Source organism: Ornithorhynchus anatinus, chromosome 1, assembly GCF_004115215.2.
Source record: "Ornithorhynchus anatinus isolate Pmale09 chromosome 1, mOrnAna1.pri.v4, whole genome shotgun sequence".
In the NCBI taxonomy this organism is placed as follows: domain Eukaryota; kingdom Metazoa; phylum Chordata; class Mammalia; order Monotremata; family Ornithorhynchidae; genus Ornithorhynchus; species Ornithorhynchus anatinus.
Window position 1 is genome coordinate 14560083 of NC_041728.1, and position 23055 is coordinate 14583137.

Consider the following 23055-nt stretch of genomic DNA (forward strand, 5'->3'; position numbering starts at 1 on the left):
ATTATCGTGTAGCTGCCCCAGTGCTTAGAACAGTACTTAACACAGAGTAAACACTTAAATACCATTAAAAAAAAAAATCCTTCATCTCTAAACTGGGAAGTCTTCGAGCTATATTTTAGACCACCTCTACACTTGCTTCATGAGCAGAGCACTGGAGTCCCAATTCTGCCTGTATGATGATGATGGCATTTGTTAAGCGCTTACTATGTGCAAAGCACTATTCTAAGTGCTAGGAAGGATACAGGGTGATCAGGTTGCCCCACGTGGGGCTCACAGTCTTCATCCCCATTTTCCAGATGAGGTAACTGAAGCACAGAGAAGTGAAGTGACTTGCCCAAAGTCACACAGCTGACAAGTGGCGGAGCAGGGATTTGAACCCATGACCTCTGACTCCCAAGCCCGTGCTCTTTCCACTGAGCCATGCTGCTTCCTGTATCAGTAGTGATGATATTTATTAAGTGCTTACTGTATGCTAAGCATCAGACAAAGCGCTTGTTGGAAGAGAATACACAGGTGGGTGTCAGACATGGGCCCTGTCCCTCAGGGGGCTCACATTCTAGCCTGTAGCCCTCTAGACTGTAAGCTTGTTGTTGGCAGGGAATGTGTGTTGTACTGTACTTTCCCAAGCACTTACTAGAGTTCTCCACACACACAGAAAGTGCTCAAGAAATACAATGGACTGATTGTCTAGTGTGGGCGAAGCTTTCACAGAAACTTCACAGTGTTCGGCAACCTGCTTTCCGGCTCGCTCGTTGTGCTTTGGGGCCTAAGGGTGCAGGAATATTGGTGCTTCTCTGGGCAGAGGCCAGAGAAGTGCAAGTGGTCGAGCGGTGCATCTCGACCGCTGGCACCCTAATCAACTCCTCTGCACACGTCCTCGGTCCTGAAGTCTCCAGACCGAAGCTCCATCCATCGCTCCTGATGAGAGGCGCTATCTGTTATCATCAAACTGCCCCTTCCCTTGGCTGAGTTTGGGAAGATGCCGATCCAGGAATCAACCAATGGCTCCCTGGTTCAAACTGGGAAAGATGGCTCAGTGGTGGACTTTTGTCCATGCCCTATCACTCACCTAAGTATCCACTTTCCTTCCTATCTGTAAAGTATTTCTATTTCTCCCTAACACAGAGACCCCTAGAAGGTCAGGATCATGTCTACCAACTTTCTTGTATTGTCCACACATAGTGAGTACTCAATAAATACCGCTGACTGATGAGAGTAGCGAGAACTGGAGGTAACTCCCTCTGCCAGAAAAATATGAAACTAAAAAAACAGCTGCTGTAATGTCCCCCCTGGCCCTGATGGTATAAGTAGGCAGTGGTGGGTCCTTTTCCCATTTGTGTTTTCACAACTTATCAATAAGTGGTATTAACTGAGCAGCTATTACAGTATACTGAACTGAGCAATTGGAAGTGTCCAATACAACAGAATTGGCAGACACATGCCCTCCCCATAACGAACTTCCAATCTATCAGATCACTAATCTTCGGCTCTGTGGAGGCACCACATTAGTGATACCGCCCGGTTTTGGGGAAAGAAAACGGCTAACTCTTTTTTGTTTGTTTGATCCAGAAATGAGAGTGTCATTGCCCTAGGTTCCAAGATATGACTAAAAAATACTTAAAATGTGAGCACTCTCAGGGGATGGGTACATTTCACACTCCAGTTTTCAGGCTTTTTCTCCATTATTTACAAATCAGGCAGCAAAACTGAAGTACCTCATTCAGTAATATGACTACATTTGCGACTGTCCAAACAAAACGAAGATACATATCTGCTATCTCCCCCATTAGACTGTGAGCCCGTCATTGGGCAGGGATGGTCTCTGTTGCCGAATTGTACGTTCCAAGCGCTTAGTACAGTGCTCTGCACATAGTAAGCGCTCAGTAAATGCTATTGAATGAATAAACATACCAAGTTCTCCCAAATTGATGTTTATTTATCTTTTGGGGCAACTCATGTAAAGTCGGGCTGCATTCCCCAAACCCATCCTCCCCCCACACACCCTCCCCCCGTTACTTTCCATCCTCTCCCGTGGATTAAACATGCACTGAAAAATCATATGATCCTTTTTTCAAATATTCATGTAAAAGGAACTTTTCAAAAGAGCACTGATTTACAAAGTGAACAGAAGGGAATTAGACACCCATGACACGGATTAAAAGGCATTATCAGTTCAATTATACTGACAAAGAGATTATTATGACACAGCATGGTTCCTCAAAGAACTGCAAATGCCTTGGAAAATATTAATGCTAGCTAATTAGTGAGGTACACTCCTTTAGTAGCCCACATAAATTACACCTAAAAAATCACTGCCCACAGTAAATGTTAACCTTTTTGTCGCCCATACGCATCGACACTTGGAATGAGACGGGCCTATAAAAAACATCCAAGTATAGAATTTGCCTCTTGACTCATTTACAAATTTTCCCAAAGGATCTTTCTGCAAAGAAAAAAGAGCTAGAATTGCATAACCGAATCACTGCTTTTTTTATTATCTGGGGCACATCTCTGTCCGGCCCTTATAATTAATTCCCATACTTGGGCTCTCACTTTCTTCACTGACTTTCAAAGCTGCCCACCTTGCAGAAGGCGCTAAACCACCCCAGTGTTCAACAACTTCTCTCATTCTTTCTTCACGGTGGCATTTCTCTTGAAGTTACTCTAAACCTTTCAAACTCTGCCCCATTTCAAAAATGACGATTTAATAATTACAATCATTCCCTTATTAGTTGGGCATTTCATTTTTCTCGGCCCATGGCTCCCTATAGTTCAAGACCAGGAATTCTCTTTTGTGGATTAGGTATTTAAGTCCGGCAACAATAACCACGCTGGAAAGAAAGGTACTTTGCGGGGATTACACAAGGGCTGGTTCTCGACATCCCCAAAAGGGAGAGCAGCAAATTACAAGCCGAAAGTACTTCACTGCATGTAATCAAACTGCCTAGTTGAAATGCTAATTGTCTTTCAGCCAAACTGCGGAGAGCCAAGGAACCTTGTGCTTCAGAGAAGGACGCGCATTTTTCTACTCCACTTCGGCACCATTGTCTGGCTGAGAATTATCTGCGATCTATTCACAGAGGTACCTCATTCCCTAACCTTTAAAGATGTGGGAAATTCTGTCGCCCAGAGCTGCCGATGTGCCTGAAACCCGAACAGATGGCAGGATTAAGGCCATGTTAAATCCCCAATAAAGTGAAGCATGAAACGAGACCGGGCTGCAAATATCTCAAGGCGCAATTTAGAAGTGTCACAGAGGAAGAGAGCGTTGCAGACACTAGACGAGGTCCTCGATTCAAACACAGTCACCTTAACCTGAAAACAACTATCATTAATTCAACCAATCGACCTGGTCTGGCTACGAAAGGAGGAGCTATTCGGTGCAGATTCTTCCCCCTTCTGCCCCAGTCATCAGCAGCTAGGGAAACGACAACTGGAGAATTTCCTCGGAGCCTAATTTCATGGAGCCTGTATTCCAAGTTGGCTTCCTTTGCAACTAGGAGTCCACACCTTCCACTGTCTAGGAGCTGATAAAGGAGATTAGCTTTTTCATCATCAACAATACTTATCAAGGACCCATTATGTGGCAGACACTGTTCTAGTCTAAAAAAACCCACCCAAAAAACAAACAGGAAAACTAATATAAATTGCTATATCTGGCCACATTTTAGTGGACCTCAACTGTGTAGGACACCACACATTCCCTCTGAAAACCCAGCTTCAATGCCATCATTCATTCAGTAGTATTTACTGAGCGCTTACTGGGTGCAGAACACTGTACTAAGCCCTGGGAGAGTACAATACAGCAATAAACATCATGCACTTCCCTACCCTTCCTCTTTTGGGAGCTCCCTATCCAGGACTGAGCATGTTTTGCTGCAGATAAGGCTCCAGAGCCACAGCCACGCACGGTGAGAGGAGTCACTCTACCTACTAATCCCAAACATTAACTGGGAATCCCAAAAAGTCTACTCTCCTACAGGCTTAGCGAAAGAGGATGAAGAAAAAGGGGCGGTGAAAATTCAGTATTCTTTCCCTGTTATCAATCATCACGCTTACTGTGTGCAAAGCACTGAATAACGAAGTTGGCAGGTACATTCCCTGCCCGCAACAAGCAAATAAAGGTATTTTCTGTTTAAAGGCAAAAACTCGTTTTAGTCCAAACTTCTTACTGACTTCAACTGGTTTCTTCATTTGAGCGAGCAAGGTATGTGGCATGAAAACCCGGGCACCCGGGGAAAATGCATGTCCCTCAACAACCCAATTCAGTTCGAGAAAATGTGACCGTCAAAATCAAGCTACATCCTACAGCACCCGCTGCGAAGCAGAACTTTCCCTTTTGCTTCTCTTTGAGGTCCTTAAAAGCTACGGAAAACACGTGCACTTATTTTTAATTCCGCTAATTCAAGACGTTCGTTGAACTCACGACGTTTTCTGATTGATTGTCGGCCGATGGCTCGCTCGTTTGATGTTGATGCTCGTTATTCTTCTTCCACTCCAGAGGGGCACAAGGCACTTTTGAGATCTGGGGTCTGGAATTCAGTAAGGCTGCGGAGCTGGCCTTCATTCCCTAAGAAAACCAGCTACAGGTGCTCAAATCTACTTTAAAACGGTGTCGGGTCAAAATGGACCCAGCTGGAAAGCATCCTTTAAATGGCCAGAAAACGGTGCGTGGGGATCAGTCGTTTTTGCCTGAGCTGCAGTCTGTCTCACGTGCCTCCTAAACTCGGAAATTTAATGTTGGTATTTGTTAAGCCCTTACTATGTGCCGAGCACTGTTCTAAACGCTGAGATAGATACAGGGTCATCAGGCTGTTCCACGTGAGGCTCACAGTCAATCCCCATTTTAATGATAACGATGGTATTTGTTAAGCGCTTGCTATGTGCAAAAGACTGTTCTAAGCACTGGGGGGATACAAGGTGATCAGGCTGTCCCACGTGGGTCTCACAGTCAATTCCCATTTTAATGATAACGATGGTATTTGTTAAGCGCTTGCTATGTGCAAAAGACTGTTCTAAGCACTGGGGGGATACAAGGTGATCAGGCTGTCCCACGTGGGGCTCACAGTCAATTCCCATTTTAATGATAACGATGGTATTTGTTAAGCGCTTGCTATGTGCAAAAGACTGTTCTAAGCACTGGGGGGATACAAGGTGATCAGGCTGTCCCACGTGGGGCTCACAGTCAGATCCCCATTTTAATGATAACGATGGTATTTGTTAAGCGCTTACTATGTGCAAAACACTGTTCTAAGCACTGGGATACAAGGTGATCAGGTTGTCCCAAGTGAGGCTCACAGTCTTCATCCCCATTTCAATAATAATGACGGTATTTGTTAAGCGCTTACTATGTGCAAAACACTGTTCTAAGCACTGGGGGGATACAAAGTGCTCAGGTTGTCCCACGTGGAGCTCACAGTCAATCCCCATTTTAATAATAACGATGGTATTTAAGCGCTTACTATGTGCAAAACACTGTTCTAAGCCCTGAGGTTGTCCCACGTGGGGCTCACAGTCAATCCCCATTTTAATAATAATGATGGTATTTGTTAAGCGCTTACTATGTGCAAAGCACTGTTCTAAGCGCTGGAGGGGAGATACAAGGTGATCAAGTTGTCCCACGTGGGGTTCACGGTCTTCATTCCCATTTTCCAGATGAGGGAACTGAGGCCCAGACGAGTGAAGTCACCGGCCCACAGTCACCCAGCTGACAAGGGACACAGCCGGGATTCGAACCCATGACCTCTGACTTCTCAGCCCGTGCTCTTTCCACTGAACCACCCTGCTTCTCTTAAGACGGAAAAGTGAGGACAGGTGGTTTTTGGGGGAGGGGGCGCTCGGTCCGGGCCCCAAATTCGGCCCCGATCCGTCCGTCGATAGTATTTAGGGAGCGTCCGCGATGCCGGGGGGGGGGGGGGGAGGGTCCCAGGCAGAAAAGCACCGCGCCGTTTTGCGGGACAAAAAGGGGAGGGAAAAGAGGGGTCCCCGCGTAGATTCCCACCCTGGAAGGGGTCCGGGCGCGGGTGGAGGGGCTGTGGGCGACTCCCCCGGCTGCTCGCCCCATCGATGCCCCCTTGGTCCTGGTGAGCCCCGCGCGGGCCCTCCGACCCGGGCATCCCCCGCTGCACCCTCCGGGCATCCCCCGCTGCACCCTCCGGGCACCCTCCAGACATCCCCCGTGCACCCTCCGTGAATCGCCCGGGCACCCCCCCACGCACCCTCCGAGCATCCCCCATGCACCCTCCGGGCATCCTCCGGACATCCCCCGTGCACCCTCCAGACATCCCCCGTGCACCCCCGGGCTCGGGCTGTAACAGGTGCAATCAGCCTCCGCTCCCTCTCCCCGCGGCCGCGGTGCCTACCGACACCGGAGACGGGGCACGGTGATCCGCGCTCGCCCGCTGCAGCCGCTCCGAAGGACACCGGGCCGGCTTGGGCCGGGCTGCGCTCCCCTCGGCTGTTCCGGGCCGGTCCTGGCGCCGGGCGCTGTGGCCCTCCCGGACGAGAGGCGGTGGGGGGAAGGGGCGGTGGGGGGAGGGGGCGGGGGTGGCCCCGGGACGCCGAGCCCCGCCCCCGGCCCCGCGCACCTGGCCCGCACAGCGGGGGGGGGGGGAGGAGGTGGGACTCGCGGGCTCCCCCTAGGCCGCGGGCACCGCCGCCCGCGCCCTCCCCCCCCCCGCCAAATGGTCTCTTCCGACGAGGCCCCGAGCGGGCGGCCGCGGGGGGGCGCTGTCCGGCGGGGCGGCCCCCACCCCTTACCCAGCAGCTACAATAATAATAATAATTGTGGTATTTGTTCAGCGCTTACTATGTGCAGAGCGCTGTTCTAAGCGCTGGGGGAGATACAAGGTGATGAGGTTGTCCCACGGTCTTGATCCCCCTTTGACAGACCCAGAGAAGTTAAGTGATTGGCCCAAGATCCCCCAGCTGACAAGCGGCAGAGCTGGGATTAGCCCGGGCTCTTTGCACTGGAGCCACGCTGCTTCTCTGAAAGGCCTCCCGCCCCAATAATGATGATAATAGTATTTGTTAAGCGCTTACTATGTGCCAACACTGCTGTAAGCGCTGGGGGGGGTACAAGGTGATCAGGTTGTCCCACCTGGGGCTCACAGTCTTCATCCCCATTTGACAGATGAGGGGACTGAGGCCCAGAAAAGTGAAGTGACTTGACCAAAATCACACAGCTGACAATCGGCAGAGCCGGGATTAGAACCCATGACCTCTGACTCCTAAGCCCGGGCTCTTTCCACTGGAGCCACGCTGCTTCTCTGAAAGGCCTCCCGCCCCAATAATGATGATAACAGTAATTGTTAAGCACTTACTATGTGCCAAGCACTGTTGTAAGCACTGGGGGAGGTACAAGGTGATCAGGTTGTCCCACGTGGGGCTCACAGTCTTCATCCCCATTTGACAGATGAGGGGACTGAGGCCCAGAGAAGTGAAGTGACTTGCCCAAAGTCACACAGCTGACAATCGGCGGAGTCGGAATTAGAACTCATGACCGCCGACTCCTGAGCCCGGCCTCTTTCCACTGAGTCATGCTGCTTCCCCAGTGATGGTATCTTTTAAGGGCTTACTATGTGCCAAGCACTCTTCTAAGCGCTGGAGGAATAGAAGGTGATCAGGTTGTCCCACGTGGGGCTCACAGCCTTCATCCCCATTTTCCAGATGAGGTAACTGAGGCACAGAGAAGTGAAGTGACTTGCCCAAAGTCACACAGCTGACAAGGGGCAGAGACGGGATTAGAACCCTGACCTCTGACTCCCAAGCCCGCGCTCTTTCTACTGAGCCACGCTGCTTCTCATCCCACCAGAGGGCCGAGAGCCCCCCAAGACTCCACTCCCTAAAGATCCCACCGCAGATGCAAAGTCGATCCCTGACGGTCCCTTCTCCCTGCAATTCACCTGTCCCTCCCATGGCTTGCCACTCATCCTCTTGTCACTCAGAAGGATGGAGACCTGCAGATCCCACGGTTGCCACTCACCCTCTTGACACTCAAAAGGATGGAGACCTGCAGCTCCCACGGTTGCCACTCATCCTCTTGTCACTCAAAAGGATGGAGACCTGCAGCTCCCACGGTTGCCACTCATCCTCTTGTCACTCAAAAGGATGGAGAACTTCCTCAGGAATCACTGACGACTCTTGCCGGAGTGGTTCCAGAAAGGAGAGTCCTAAGACAGCCCCCCAAATTTTTCCAGGAACACCCCTGATTAAGTCTACAGGCAATACTACCCACACTGCAGATAAGGCAGATGAATGTATTCCGCAGAAGAACATCAGCCGCTTTCACAGCATCAAAATAGCACACTTTCGAAGGACGGAATAGGCAGCCTATGCAAAATTCATTTCAGGGAAACTTGGATCACATCAGCGTACGCTTCCACTAGAATAAACTCTTCAGCTCATCGACTTGAGATTTGTTCAGGTGGTCATATTTTCTTAATGTTCCTGCATTTTTCTTCCAGTTTCACTTCAATATGCTTTTGTTCTAAAGAGAAAGCCCTCTCAGACCATCTCCCACAGCCAGGTTACAAAAAGGAGATTTCAGGAATTAATTGCCAAACCTTTTCCTCTTCTTTCCCATTGCCGTTGACATTATCATTCCCCCATAAGTTTAATCACAATAACCATAACTGTGGTATTTGTTAAACGCTTACCACGTGTCCAAGCAATGTACTGCTTGGGTAGATATGAGATAATCGGGTTAGACACAGTTCCTGTCCGGTATAAGACTCACAGTCTAAGTAGAAGGAAAAACGTTTGTGACAGAGGAAAGAGCCCAGGGCCTGGGAGTCAAAGGACCTGGGTTCCGTTCTTAACTCTGCCACTCGGCTGCTATGACCTTTGTTGTTATATTGTACTTTCCCAAGCGCTTAGTACAGTGCTTTGCACACAGTAAATAATAAATACAACTGAATGAATGAACTTCTCTGTGCCTCCATCACCTCATCTGTAAAATGGGAATTAAATCCTACTCCCTCTGTCTTAAATGGGGAGCCCCCTGAGGGACAGGAACTCTGTCCAAACCGTCTCATGACTATCCCAGCACTTTTAGTATAGTGCCTGCCACATAGTAAGTGCTTAACAAGTACTAAAAAAAAAACCCCAAAATGTATTTAATTCCCACTTTACAGATGAGGAAATTGAGGCACAGAGGCATTAAGTGACTTGCCCAAAGTCACACAGCAGGCCAGTAGCAGAAGCTTGCACCCTTGGGGTCATCTTTGACTCCTCTGCTTTCACCACCTTCATTCAGTCCATTTCCAAATCTACCAGTTCATCCTCTTTGATATCACATGGATCCACCCCTTCTTCTTTCCCTTCTTCTTTCCTACCACCGCCCTAGTTCAAGTCCTCATCACCTCCCGCCTGGATTACTGTAACAACCTCTTAACTAGTCTCCTGACTTCAAGCCCTGCCTTCATCAGTACACAGATCAACTTTTGAAAACACCGACATTCCCCTCCCTAAAAACTCCGAAGGCTAGCCTTCTCTTCTCTCTTCCCTCTTACCTTACACTGAGCACTAAATGTAATCCTACTGAGCACTTGGCAGAGAACAGCCGAAACACGTGGCATGTTCTTTTCTCAAAAGCAGCTTGCACTTGAACATGGAGAACCAGACACTCATTACCCTTGCACTATATGTACCTCCCCAGCTAATCTAACCCACCGCTTAGAACAGTGCTTGGCACATAGTAAGCACTTAACAAATAACAAATACCATAATTATTATTCAATAAAAACTCCCCCATCTCTGATCCAGTGCTCAAGGCCTTCCCCCTGCATGACACTCCTTCCCTACTCAAACCAACCAAACTGTACCCCTCCCTACCTTCAAAGCCCTCCTAAAAAGTCACCTCCTCCAAGAGGGCGTCCCCTGACAAATTCCCCCTCCCTGAAAGTGTTTACTTTTTAGTTTTTATCATTTGTATTTATGTACTTACACTTTTACCTAGTGCATATTAGGCTGCAAACCTCTTGAGGGCAGGAATTTATTAAACATCTTATTTCGGTAAAAGCATCATACTTGGAGCCTGAGCAACCTGCAGAAGAAGTGAAAGTTATGATTGATCCAGCCTATCTGAAACTTACAATATAACAGGAGTAAAGTGTAGGAGTAAAGTGTAGATACCAAATTGATGAAACATTCTTTCATTATCTTAGATTTTTAAATTGCAAATTTTAAAAAAAGATTCTTGATTATGTACTGATATTTTATGTCTCATTCTCAAGAGATTATCTCATTAAGAGTAACTTTGAAAAAGAACATTATCTAATCAGTTATGCCATTACATTTTTCTGGCAACATAATTCCTATAACCTATATTTTGAGGAACACAGAACCTAATATGTATCCTTTTATAGTTGATTATCCCTGATTTTTCATTTGTTGGAGAAAATTCAATCAGATATCAGAAAGTTGCACATTAACCTTTTCAACACAGTCATGTGACTTCTATTTTTTGCAAGTTTCAAGTTTGCTTTTTTTAATTTCTAACTAGCATGTGATTCTAAATTCTAAATGAGTGACCCAAGAGCCTGAAGATTGTCATTTTCTTCACATCTTCATGGGGCAAGACAATGTAATTGAAACTGAATCTCTCCACTCCCCACCTTTATGTTCTCTTCTACTGTGTCTCTTAGGTTCTTGAGAACTTCTCACCCTCTCCCTGCAGCCACACCTATGCTCTTGTATCTTTAAATTTGGTTCCATCCCCCATCCCACCTGTGCATTATTTCCCAGTGCTTAGTACAGCACTTAAGTAATAGTATTATCTCTGCTACTCCCTGTAACTTATTTTACTGTCAGTCTCTCCGGATCCTTGAGGTCAGGGATTGTGTCTATATTGTACTTACCCAAGTGCTAGATTCAGTGCTCTGCACAGAGTAAAAACTCAATAGATTGCAAACTCCTTGAAGGTAGGAATTGTGTCTACCCATTCTATTGAACTCTATTCTCCCAAGAGTTTAGCACATTGCTCTATACACAGTCAGCACTCAGTAGACTCAGCCCCCCTTTTCTTCAGCTTCCCCTCCCCTCCCCATCTCCCTGACTCGCTCCCTTTGCTCTATCCCCTCTCCCCAACCTACAGCACTTGTGTATATATGTACATATCTATAATTCTATTTATTTATATTAATGCCTGTTTTCTTGTTTTGATGTGCATATATCTACAACTCTATTTATACCAATGCTATTGATGCCTCTTTACTTGTTTTGATGTCTGCCTCCTCACTTCTAGACTCTAAGCCCGTTGTGGGCAGGGATTGTCTCTCTTTTTTGCTGAATTGTACTTTCCAAGCGCTTAGTACAGTGCTCTGCACACAGTAAGCGGTCAATAAATATGATTGAATGAATGAATGAATTGACACTATTTTCTGTTTGACTGATGTCCCCTGTGTATTTCTGGGGTTTGTAGACCCTCTCTGAATATACATATATGCTCAAAATGCTCAGAGCCTGTGATAATGTTAGTTAATAATTGTATTTATGAAGTGCTTACAATGTGGCCATTATTGTGCTAAGCTCTGGGATAAATTAGATGAGACATAATTCTTGGCCCCTTTAGGGCTAACAAGACCTGGAGGAGGAGGGTGGACTGGGAGAGTGCCAGCTGGGGGAGGGCAGCAGGAAGACAGGGGGCTGGGGAAGGCAGGATGGGCGAGAGCATGCTGGAAGAGGGTAGGGTGAAAAGAAAATAAGATGAGCTGTTGACAGATGCTGGACCGGCCTGTGAGGAGGAAGGGAGTGTTGGAGGACCTTGGGCTGAGTCAGGTAGTTGGGGAGGGAGGAGGAGGGGACAGGGAGGGACAGAAAAGCCTCTGGGGAGCAGGAATCTGAGGTCCTGGGAGAGACAGGGAAAAGGATGGGGAAGGGGCACACGGAGCAGGACTGGGGAGGGACAAGGGGGCGGGAGTTGGGAAGGATCACACACCCCCATGCAGGTACAGGCGAATCTAAACATACAGAAGGTTGAGCACATGCCACTTCCTCGGGTAGTGAATTTCTCCAGGCCTGTGAGGAAGCAGGCATCGATTCTCAGATATTTAGCCTCGGGACCTGGTAGAGGCGAGGTATGGTTTAGGGCCAAGGAACTGCCGTACCTACCACCGGGACTTTTGGAGGAGGGGATGCTCAAGGCTAGATGGGTTCTGAAATTTTGAAGAACACTTGGGCAGGAGTGCTATCCGGCCCACAATCCGCAGATCTGCAAAACAAGAGCCTCATTCTTGGCTATCCGTGTCTTTCCATTACCAGCAGCATGCTTCCCCGGTGGTTTTTCAGAAGCTTCATTCTGCTTATGTCTCTACCACTCCTCACAAACCTCCGACAGTTAGCGATTCCCCTCCCCATCCTCAGGGCCCTTCCCAAACCACATCAACTCCTGGAGGTCTTCCCTGATTCTAGACTGGGAGCCCATTGTTGGGTAGGGATTTTCTCTGTTGCCGAATTGTACTTTCCAAGCGCTTAGTACAGTGCTCTGCACACAGTAAACGCTCAGTAAATACGATTGGATGAATTAATGAATCACTCATCTCCTTAACCTCCAACTCAGCTCCCTAACCTATATATCCCCCACTGCCACTTCAGCATTTGTCATCCAGGCACTAAAGCTACTCTTCCCTCCCCTCACTGAGAAGCGGCATGGCCTAGTGGTTAAAGCACAGGCCTGGGAGTCAGAAGGATGTGGGTTCTAATCCTGCCTCTGCCAACTGTCTGCCATGCGTGGGCAAGTCACTTCACTCTCTGGGCCTCAGTTACCTCATCTGTAAAATGGGGATGAAAATCATGAGCTCCATGTAGGACAGGAATTGTGTCCAATCTGATAATCTCATATCTACCACAGCATTTAGAACGGTGCTTGACACATACATAGTAAGAGCTTAACCAATACCATCATTATTATTACCAACGAGACCGTCATATGGAAGGGGAAGGAAATAATAGAACGTAAAGTATGTCCGTAAGTGCTTGCTTCCCCTTACCTGAAATTTATTTTGGTGTTTGTCTCCCCCACAAAATTGTAATAATAATAATGGTATTTGTTAAGCGCTTACAATGTGCAGAGCATTATTCTAAGCGCTGGGGTAGATACAGGGTAATCAGGTTGTCCCACGTGAGGCTCACGATCTTAATCCCCATTTTACAGATGAGGGAACTGAGGCACAAAGAAGTGAAGTGACTTGCCCACGGTCACCCAGCTGAAAAGTGGTAGAGCCGGAATTCGAACCCATGACCTCTGACTCCCAAGCCCGGGCTCTTTTCACTGAGCCACGCTGCTTTTCTATACTCTTTGAGGGCAGGGAGCATATATAATGAATTCTCCAAAGGCTTAGTACAGTGTTCTGCATACAATAAATGCTTAATAAATACTATTGATTGGCTAGTTTTACAGGATGATGACCTCTGTGGTGACAGTTTGGATTGAGAAGCTATCCGCTTGATCTTCCCTTTTTGCTCTCCGTTGGGTCTGACCAGTCATCATATCTGGTGTTTCATCTGCCACGTGGCTTCGAAGTTTGTGGAACATGAATGGTCACGATGTTTTTCTTCTAAACTACTGTAAAACAAGAGGGGAGTCAACATGATTTGTATTTCAACTGCAAATACAAACACAACTGTGAAGTAAAGAAAGCAAATTTTATTTAAATATTTTCAAAAAGCCCCAAGAAAATATTTCAGTTCCGCATAGATGATTTCCAACAGCTTACTTATAATCAGTGTATTTCAGATGCAATTTTTTAATCAGAAAATGAGCACAACCTGTTTATGCAAACACCCTTGAATTTCCTTGGCTTTCAATTTTCTCTAAAAATGTCATACTAATTAAGAAAAAAGATGTACATATTCGTTGCAACGAATTCATTAATTTAACACCCCAAATTAAAGATAAACATATTCTAGGGTTTCTACCAAGCTCTGTTTCAGTCTTTTGCAAATGTAATGAACACCAGTTAATCCACAATAGTAGCTCTGGACATTTAATTTTAAAGGGACTTTTTAAACAACAGCAAGCTGCATTTTGCAGTATAACTGAAATAATCTTTTTTTATTTTTTATGAAAAAAATGAGAATCTTTTTAACTTTCTTAGTTTCCAAGAGTTCTGAAAAATCTCTTTTCCATGAGATTCACCCCCTGCCCAAGATTGTGCTCACATGAGAATCGTCAAAGTTTCTTTTCCTCAACAAATAGCATGTCTCCGTATTCTTGCCTTTGTATGTTTAAAGGGATTGCTGCATAAATCAGGAACAAATATGTACGGTTTTAAAACTCCCATGCAAGACCAACTAGCTTGATCTTTGTAAATCTGCTCCTACTTTATGCACACCATGTGTGGGGGCTTCCCTGTGGTTTGTTATTTTACTTCAATAGCAGGGGGAGGAAACCAACGAAGTTCAGTCACCACACTGCATGTCCAAATGTAACCATGGAAGCATCGGTCTTTCACTTGTCAGAGCCCCTTGGGAATGATTCAGCCATTCAATTCATTGAATCAATATTGAAGCGTTTAAGATTTATTACTGGGGATGGAGCATTAATTCCTTTACGGGAAGAAATCACATTATTTTTCAACCGCCACATCCATACGGGTGGAACGAAGAAGACTCATCTTTTTGCCCAGGCTTTCTGGGAGGGTAGGTATCAAGGACGATACCGTCCTTGCAGATGGACAGTTCCATGATATATTTGCATTAACGTGCTTGAAACCCAGTGAGAAAGACTTAAAGCTTCCTGGCTCATTCTATTCTCCAGGAGTAAAAGCCATTCTATTTGAAAGGCAAAAAATGGAATGGTGGCTAAGGGAAAAAGATCTTCTACCATAGTCCATTTGAATAGTTTCTGGGTGTGATGTCTGGTTCTACGTGGGAAACTTTTATAATTAAAAATCTCTACAATGTATATTTTTAAATACTCTTTTATAAGGGCTCATTGTTTTGAAGCCCCAGGAAATTAAACCATGGTTTGCCGACCTCCTCCAGGGTAGGGGCCACATCTTTTATCCCTATTGTGCCTCTATAACCACCTAGTCCAGTGCTTGGCCCAAAGTAGGCACTCCTCCCTACATGTTGCCTATGATGATTATGTAAAACTCCAATAATTAATAGTGACTTTTCACTGCCAACAAAGTGGACACAAATAGAACGAAGCTTTTCTGAAGTAAAACACAAGGGTGCATTTGTACTTAAATAATATTTCCCGTCGGATGAATCGCTGACTGAACCAAGACAAGATGACACAATCCCAGTCACCTATGATTCTGACAGCAGGGCTCCTTGAATAATAGTAATAATAACGGTATTTGTTAAGCACTTACGAGGTGCCACACACTGTACTAAAAGCTGAAGTGGATACAAGCAAATGGAGTTGAACATAGTCCCTGTCCCATGAGGGGCTCACAGTCTCAATCCCCATTTTATAGAGGAGGTAACTGAGGCCCAGAGAAATGAAGTGACTGGCCCAAGATCACAAAGCAGACAAAGTCTACTATGCCATATGATCATGACTTGGGCTTGTCACTTGCTGGCCTTGGATAGTCGGTCAATTGTATTTGTTGAGCACCTACCATGTGAAGAGCACTGTACTAAGCTCTTGGGAGAGCATAGTATAACAATCTAACAGACACATTCCCTGCCCACAAGGATCTTAGAGATGGTGATGGGGTAGAGCCCATCGACCATCTCTGGGGAGGCAACAGGACTCCCTCAGTTGGCTCTAACTGGGGGGTCAAGGATGAAGGAACTCTTAATAATAATAATGATGATGGTATTTGTTAAGCGCTTGGTACGTGCCAAGCACTATTCTAAGCCTGGAGTAGATACAAGGTAATCAGATTGGCCCACACGGGGCTTACAGTCTTTATCCCCATTTTACAGATGAGGGTACTTAGGCACAGAGAAGTTAAGTGACTTGCCCAAGGTCACACAGCTGACAAGTGGTGGAGCCAGGATTAGAACCCACAACCTCTGACTCCCAAGCCCAGGCTCTTTCCACTAAGCCACGCTGCTTCGGGAGTCTTGGTATCATAGGAAAGGCAGGCTGGCCAGTTGTCCAATTATAAACCAGTTTTCAGCTGATCTGGCCCCTTCCAGTTACCAATTAATCAATCACTCAGTGCTATTTTTAAGCACTTAACTGTGTGCTGAGCTCTGAACTAAGTGCTTGGAAGTATACGATAGAGTTAGTTGCCAGACATGATCTCACCCACATATGTTACTGGCTGCCTCCAGTCTTTTTTAAAAATGACCAGTCAGTCGAGGCTATTTAATGTTGGTATTTGTTAAGTGTTTACTATGTGCAGAGCACTGTTCTAAGTGCTGGGGTAGACACAAGAGAATCAGGTTGTCCCACATGGGGCTCACAGTCTTAATCCCCATTTTATAGATGAGGTACTGGCACAGAGAAGTTAAGTGACTTGCCCAAAGTCACACAGCTGACAAGTGGCAGAGCAGGGATTCGAACCCATGATCTCTGACTCCAAAGCCCGGGCTCTTTCCGCTGAGCCACGCTGCTTCTCATAATAATAACGCTGGTATTTGTTAAGCGCGTACTATGTGCAGAGCACCGCGCTAAGTGCTAGGGTAGATACAGGGTAATCAGGTTGTCCCCCGTGAGGCTCACAGTTAATCCCCATTTGACAGATGAGGTCACTGAGGCACAGAGAAGTTAAGCGACTTGCCCGCAGTCACACAGCTGACAAGTGACTGAGCCAGGATTTGAACCCATGACCTCGGACTCCCAGGCCCGGGCTCTTTCCACTGAGCCACGCTTATTGAGTACTTACTGTGTTCCGAGAACATACTAAGCACTTGGGAGAGCACAGTAGAGCTGGTAGGTGTGATCGCTACCCAAAATTCAGCACCAAGCCTCCCTCTGCTGCAGTTCTTCCTGTCGAGTTCCACAGCTTGGACGTGGGGCCCGGTGGACACGGGAAACTGTGTTGGGGGGCAAACAGGAGTTCAGGGGACAGGTGGGTCTCGGTGGAAGAACAATGATCATGGTACTTGTCAGGTGCTTACTATGCTCCAAGCACTGTTCTAAGCCCTAGGGTGGATAGAAGTTAATCAGATCGGACACAGTCCCTGTCCCACACGGGACTCACAGTCTCAATCCCCATTTTACAGATGAGGGAACTGAGGCCCAGAGAAATGAAGTGATTTGCCCATGGTCACACAGCAGACAAGTGGTGGAACCAGGAACGTTCCAGGCTGGTGCAAAATCAGTGAGCAAATCCTCCGCAAAATGGTGCGTGCAACGTCATCGTGATGCGCTGCGGGCCTGGCACAGCGTGGATGATGTCACGTAGATCTGGGATTTGCAAGGGCCCGCAGTGGCCACTCTAGCTGGAGCAAGACATTTGTATGGAAATAAGCAGTTGCATTTAACTGATGGGGATTCAGTTTAGACACTTGGTGACAGCAGCTTCCCCCTCCAAGAACCGTATTTCACAGAGAATGCACTTTCCTGCTTTCCTACATACAATACGTGCAATCAGTCAACAACAGCAACAATCAGTCGTGTTTACTGAGCCCCTACTATGTGCAGTATAACACTGTTACCCTCACTCTCTCTGGTTGCTGAGCAGTCTCCTAGTGCCGTGACTTATTACAAAGGAAGAGCAAGCAACTGGAGGAGTTTGCGGTCGTTGGAGAAGTGGTGCTAACTCAAGGATCAGTCAATCAGTGTGGTGTATTGAATGCTTACTGGGTGCAGAGTACGGTACTAAGCTTTTGGGAAGGTACAATACTACATAATATGCTGAACTGTACATTCCAAGCACTTAGTATGGTGCTCTCAGTAAGTGCTCAATAAATACGATTGAATGAATGAATAAATACCCACCAAGAATGATGGCTGAACCTAGTGGTTTGCACAGCACCACTTGCAGGCCTCCCTGCCGATCACATTCCCACTGGGACCTGGACTGCGACAGGAAGGAAACGAGACATCGAATAATAATAATAATAGTGATAATGATAGTGGTATTTGTTGAGCGCTTACTGTGTGCCGGGTACTCTACTAAGTGCTGGTGTGGATATAAGCAAATCAGGTGGAACACAGTCCCTGTCCCACATGGGGCTCACAGACTCAATCCCCATTTTACTGATGAGATAACTGAGGCTCAGAGAAGTGAAGTGACTTGCCCTAAGTAACACAGCAGACAAGTGGCAGAGCCGGGATTAGAATCCATGCTCTTCTGACTCCCGGGCCCGTGCTCTATCGGCGACGCCATTCTGCTTCTAGCAGATAAATGCATATCATATTTGCTCATATAATTGCCCCACGCTCCTTGGGGGCAGGGAACATGACTACCAACTCACTTATATCGCACTCTTCCAAGCACTTAGTACAGTGCTACGCACACAGTAAGCACTCAATAAATGCAACTGATTGATTGATTTCTATGGGGAAGCAGCGTGGCTCAGTGGAAAGAGCCCGAGCTTGGGAGTCAGAGATCATGGGTTCGAATCCCGCCTCTGCCCCTCTGTCAGCTGTGTGACTGTGGGCACGTCACTTCACTTCTCTATGCCTCAGTTACCTCATCTGTAAAATGGGAATTGAGACTGTGAACCTCACGTGGGACAACCTGATTATCCTGCATCTACCCCAGCGCTTAGAACAGTGCACTGCACATAGTAAGCGCTTAACAAATACCAACATTATTATTTTGTGGGATATTGAGTCCAGTAATAAGTAGAGCCAGAGAAAAAGGAAGAGGAGAGGAAGAAACGGGAGGGAAGAAAGGCGAGAAAGGTAAGAAGGCACTTGAAACTCTTTCTCTCACTTTTATAGCACTTTCCCAAATGCTGTCCATAATAAACACTCAGTGAATTACAGCATCCCCTTTCTCTTCCTAAACCACTGTATGCCATTATTATTGCTTACAAAGTGAATTTTTAATTTCCTCCTCAAAAATTGGGGAAGTCAGGAGGAATTATGAGGTGGAGACGATTAGGTGAGTAAATATGGGCATCCTCAGGGAAATAGTATATGTAAAGCAGAGATGGAATGATTGGAAAGATCGGAGTCAGATGAGTTAACCTAAGAAGGCTTCAAGAATGGGTGGGGAGGGGATTCAGTAGAGTTTTAAATACAAAGAATTTGGATTGACAGAAGAGACAAGGAAGAACAATCCAGATGGCAAATAAGACTTTTGCAGTGCCTCAGAGATGGGTGAGCAATGTGCAAGTCAACTGATAAATGACTTAGAGAGGCAGCATGGCTCAGTGGAAAGAGGCCAGGCTTGGGAGTCAGAGGTCATGGGCTCAAATCCCGGCTCTGCCACTTGCCACTTGCCACTTGACTGTGGGCAAGTCACTTAACTTCTCTGTGCCTCAGTTACCTCATCTGTGAGCCTCAACTGTGGGACAACCTGATGACCCTGTATCTACCCCAGCGTTTAGAACAGTGCTCTGCACATAGTAAGCGCTTAACAAATACCAACATTATAAATAATGAACTTCATAAATTTAGAAAAATTTCACTCATATTAATTTCATTTGACTTTTCCCAAATTTCCTTAAGCAAAAAGTCTTAAGGTCAATTTGAATGTGTAATTAGACATACTAACATTCTATTTTTCAACCTAACACAGGCTAAAATGAAAGTATTCCAAATCTCGTGTTTCCTACCAATGCAAACAAGAGGAAGATCATTTTAAGACCACGAAAAGGAAATTTACTCTTTGTTCATTTTTAAAAAATATTTTTCCACATTGGCTGAAAGATATTTGTTTTAACCTACTCAGGCATTTATTTTTGACCAGGGGTTCATGCATGTTTCATGATTGGCTCATTATAGTGCCTGATTAATATCAATCCATGTCATTTATTGATTGCTTATTGTATGCAGAAGCAGTATGCCTAGTGGATAGAGCACGGGCCTGGGAGTCAAAAGGATCTGCGTTCTAATTTTAATTTTGCCACTCTGCTGCGTGACCTTGGGCAAGTCAGTTCACTTCTCTGGGCCTCAGTTCCCTCATCTGTAAAATGGGGATTGAGTCCATGAGCCCCACGTGGGACAGGGACTGTGTTCAATCTAATTAACTTGTATCTACCCAAGTGCTTAGTATTTACCCCAGTGCTTAGAACAGTGCTTGGCACATAGTAAACTCTCAACAAATATTATTATTATTATTATTACTATAATAATAATGATAAAATGAGGATTCAATGTCTCTTCTCCCTCCCTCTTAGGACATTGGAACAGGGACATTGTTCTATCTGTTCGTATCTATCCCAGGGCTTAGTACAGTGCTTGGCATATAATAAGCACTTAAAAATACTATTATTATTATTACAATAGAGTTGAAAAACATGGTCCTGCCCTCGAGGCACTTAGAATCTAGTGGGGAGACAGGGAATAAAATCAATTACAGGTATGCTGAAGATCAATCAGTCAACTGATCGATGGTATTTATTGAGCGCTTACTGTGTTTAGAGCACTGTACTAAGCATTTGGGACAGTCTAATATAACAGAGGAGTTGATAGACATATTCCCTGCCCACTATTAGCTTACAACCTAGAAGGGGAGGAGAGACATTAATAGGAATAAACTATGGATGTCGACATAAGTGCTGTGGGGCTGAGGGAGGGTTGAATAAATGGGTGCAAATTCATTCAATCGTATTTACTGAGCACTTACTGTGTGCAGAGCACTGGACTAAGCACTTGGAGAGTACAATAAGGCAGTAAGGAGAGACAACCCCTGGCCACAACGGGATCACAGTCCAGAGGAGCAAATCCAAGCAGAAGGGCGGCTCAGAAGGGAGTGAGAGAAGACAGCCCTGGATTGACACTACCCGGAATCCTTAGGTGCCTGAGCTGTTCCCTTCAGGTCAAGACCAGTGTGCCCAAATTTTGAGGACTGCCATGAGACTCTACAGTTTAGCCAGCGGCTCAGAGGGCACTAGCCAGCAGCTCGGAGGGCACTAGCCAGCGGCTCAGAGGGCAAGATGGTGATCTGCAAATCCAGATGGCCATCAAGCAGATGGGATGATGACATCATAGTTACCAGGGCGGATCCAGAGCTAAGCTCTGTGGCCCACAGCAACATAATCATTACATGCCACTGCTTCAGAACTGACTGTCCTAATTGAATGTTACCAAGCCAACATGAGATCAACTCTTATTACGTATCTTCGGGAGACATTCTCCTCCAGCAGAATTTCAATCAAATACAAGAGGTTGAGGTGAAAATACCTGGACAAGAAAATCCGGGAAAGAATTTCTGATTATGAAGACAACACGGAAGCCTGCATTTCAAAGAAAACCTCCCATAAATAAAACTAATTATGAGCATAAGCTTTGAACATGCCCTTTGATCATGTGCCAAACGTGCTCTCAATAGAAATTCTGGGCTAGCAGCAGGCTTGAAAGTATTGAAAGTGTTAAGAATTTGGTTTTTATTTGTTCTATTGCATAGAATTAAAGTCCAAGAAAGAAAGGGATTTTCCTTTGTTTACTACTTAAAACCCGCACGATTGGGCACACTTTATTCACTTGCCTCTGTGCCAGCTTTTCTTTAGAAGAGTTGATTCAATAGCATCAGACATTCAGTACACTCTATTGGTTGTATGAAGTAGGTAAAATGAAATAATTCAGAAGACATAACCTTTTTGACATATAGTCTCATTTGCTCGTCCCCTCTCCCAGCCCCACAGCACTTATGTAAATATCTGTAATTTCATTTATTTATTCATATTGATGTCTGTTTCCTCCCCTCTAGACTCTAAGATCTGTTGTGGGCAGGGAATGTGACCATTTTATTGTATTCTCCCAAGCTCTTAGTTAAGTGCTCTGCACACAGTAGGAGGCTCAATAAATATGACTGAATGAATGAACGAATGAATTGAAGAAAAAAAATAACACATTTTAGTCCTCTAGACTGTAAGCTCTAGAATTTTCCATTTGACTTTAAATGCCATGATAGCAGGCACTTTTTTACACTAGATATTAGTTTTACTAATTAATAGTTCTACAGTGGACTGTAAGCTCATTGTGGGCAGGGCATGTGTCTACCACCTCTGTTATACTGTATTCTCCTAAGCGCTTAGTACAGTGCTCTGCACACAGTAAACACAATAAATATGATTGAATGAATGGATTATGACCTGGTTGCTGGGGCAGTTTCTGTTCTCCCAACCAGGGATGTGAAAGGGGATCCCTGCTCCCACAAGATGGGAAGGAAGCCTAGATGGGGTTTCTGTGGCCAGAATCTAACCCGGCCATACGAGTCAGAAGGACCTGGATTCTAATTCTGGCTCTGCCCCTTGTTTGCTCTGTGACCTTGGAAAGTCACTTAACTTTTCTGTGTCTCAGTCCCCTCACCCGTAAAATGGAGATTCACACTGTGAGCCTCATGTGGGACAGGGATCGTATTTGACCCGATTATCTTGTATCTAACCCAGCACTCAGTACAGTACTTGGCTTGTAGAAAGCACTTAATAAATACCATCAAGGCTCGGGGGTCACAGAGAGCCCATAGGTGGCCCCAACTACTCATTTGAAATTGTGGGGGTATAGATCTACCCCCTGTAGGAGTAGAGGGTGAACAGGTGTTCATCTCAGTGTTTGAAATTTTAGGGAGCAGTGAGCAGGCTATGAAGAACTGGAGTGGTGAGAAACTGTGGAAACCCAGGCTTGTCCCCTCAAAAAAATCAAAAAATCAAAAACCTAAACTGTTATTTTTGCTATAATAGGACTTTATTTCTTTACTTGGTAAAAATGGGAGCCCCCCGCAACCCTCATCCCCATCCTCCATGAGTCAGAGATATATCTAAATCAATGATGTTGGTATTCTCTCTCTAGTGTTTACAACTCCCATTTAAAAATTATTAAAATTACTATTATTTTGGCATCCATTAAGCACTTAAGTGCTGAGGTTCTAAGATTATCATGTCCCACAATCCCCATTCCACACAGGGCTCCCAATCTATCATCCCCATTTTACAGATGAAGAAATTGGGACCCAGAGAGGCTAAGTGATTTACCCAAGGTCTTGCAATAGGCCAGTAGCAGACTAAGCTAAACTAAACCAAGGTTTTCTGACT

The 23055-nt window shown here is 45.7% G+C and overlaps 1 protein-coding gene across 1 annotated transcript in view; it reads right to left on the minus strand.

Annotated features, from left to right (window-relative positions):
• ADGRV1 (adhesion G protein-coupled receptor V1) overlaps positions 1 to 6442 on the minus strand; it is a 453964-nt gene extending 447522 nt beyond the window's left edge. Inside the window, exon 1 of the mRNA XM_039911197.1 lies at positions 6363 to 6442. The gene's annotated coding sequence lies outside the window, so the exon portion shown is untranslated. The remainder of the gene's footprint in view (positions 1 to 6362) is intronic.
• Positions 6443 to 23055: the final 16613 nt, after the last annotated feature.